Here is a 1,829-nt window from a genome sequence, read left to right on the forward strand (position 1 = left end):
AAAAAAAAAACCAAAACAAAAACAAAAACTGACCTTCCAGCGCTTTTTCCGAGGCAGTTAATCACCTGGGAGAAGTAAGAGCTGCAACACAAACTACCAAGTGCACAGCCATGTTCGTCGGAGCATTATTGTATCAGGGAAGAGCAGCAGGTGAATTTGAATTCTATGCCCTTGAGATTTCAACACAGCTTCTTATCCCTAAGCCACCAGAGCTCCTTGCTTTAGGGGTGAGTATTTATTTTTGAATGATTTCGAAAAATTCTGAATGTTAAAGTTTACAAATTATATTGAATTTTCATGTAATTATCCAGTTATTTCATTTTTATAATATTCATTACACTGACTAATGTAAGTAATTACAATGCCTAATCAACCTTTAATTGTGTATTACTTTTCCTGTCATCCAATTTATCTTTCTTTTTACTGCCCTCTCTCTCCCTTCTCATCCCTTGTTAATTCTGTCAGTAGTCTTATACCATAACTGATCTTTTGTGTCTGATTTATGTCACTCAGCATAATTTGTTCTATGTTTATCCAGACTGTGTTTTCCACAAGTTCTTGACTGTTTTTCAGTGATGCGTAATATTCCGTTGTCTGAGTGCACCATCGTTCCTTTAGCCATTCATCCACTGGTGGATGTGTGGGTTGTTTCCAACTGATAATGCTTCAACAATCATGTTAGTTTGTGTTGCAGCTCTTATTTCTTTGGGATCATATGTACACCTCGTAGGAGGCTTGCTGAATCAAATGGTCTCTCTAGTCCCAGCATTCTAAGGAAGTGCCAGTCTGCTTTTCATAGTGGTTGCACCATTTTGCATTCCCAGAGAGGTATATGAGTATTCTAATCTTTTCACATCCTTGCCAGCACTTGTTTGCTGTCTTGTTGAGCTGTGCTACTGTTTCCGGGGTGAGATGATAGCTTGTTTTTGTTTTGACCTGCATCTCTTTAAAAGCTAATTATCTTAATTAAGCATTTCTTTACATGTTGGTTTGCCATCTGAGGGGCTTATTCGTAAAGTGTCAGGAAGAGATAATTTAGAAGTCACTGAGAAACAAGAGTAGCAGTGAGGTTTGAGGAATAGATAAGAGCTTCCTGAGAGAGGAAGTAAAGCAAGAACAACAGGCATAGGTGAGAACTCCAGGAACACAGAGTTAGGGAGGCTGGCAAAAGAAAAGGCTTTCAAAGAAGACAAAGAGGAAATCCCCTTTTGTCCCATATTCTTTCATTGTCCCTTCTCCTATCTCCTGGAGAGGGTGAAGCCAGGTTATTCCCTGGAAGCAGAATTTGTAAACTCTCACATATTTTGGGTGTGTTGCCAGGAGGGACAAGTCCTTGGAGAAGGACGCCATGCTTGGAAAGGTGGAGGGTCAGTGGAGGTTCAGTGAAGGAGGAGAGGAAGCCCCTGAATGAGATGGATTGACACAGTGTCTATGGAAATGGGGACAGGTGTATCAGCTTGGCTCTGGATAGGGCAGGATTCAGACCTATTACTCAAAGGGTAACTATGAGTCATAGTCAACTCCACAGCATATAACAACAACAACAACAACAACACAGAAAAGGGTGCAAAACAGAGGTTTTGAAAGGTTAATCTTGTTTTTTCAAGTTCTTGTTAGCACCTCGTTGGACCTGTACGTTACTCCTGATAAATACATTCAGAAAATGTCGCGCTGCATAAAGCAGGGTGGGTTGCATCCATAGATGAGGTGAAGGATTTTTGGAGAGAATATAGAACTAAGAAGTGCAATCTTCTTTTTTTTCCCCTATAATTATATTTTATTAATTTTCATAAACATTTAAAGAGATTTTGGGTTTCCATTCATTCATT

The sequence above is a fragment of the Elephantulus edwardii genome, unplaced genomic scaffold, assembly GCF_000299155.1.
Source record: "Elephantulus edwardii isolate Elephantulus edwardi_28Jun2011 unplaced genomic scaffold, EleEdw1.0 scaffold00014, whole genome shotgun sequence".
Lineage (NCBI taxonomy): Eukaryota > Metazoa > Chordata > Mammalia > Macroscelidea > Macroscelididae > Elephantulus > Elephantulus edwardii.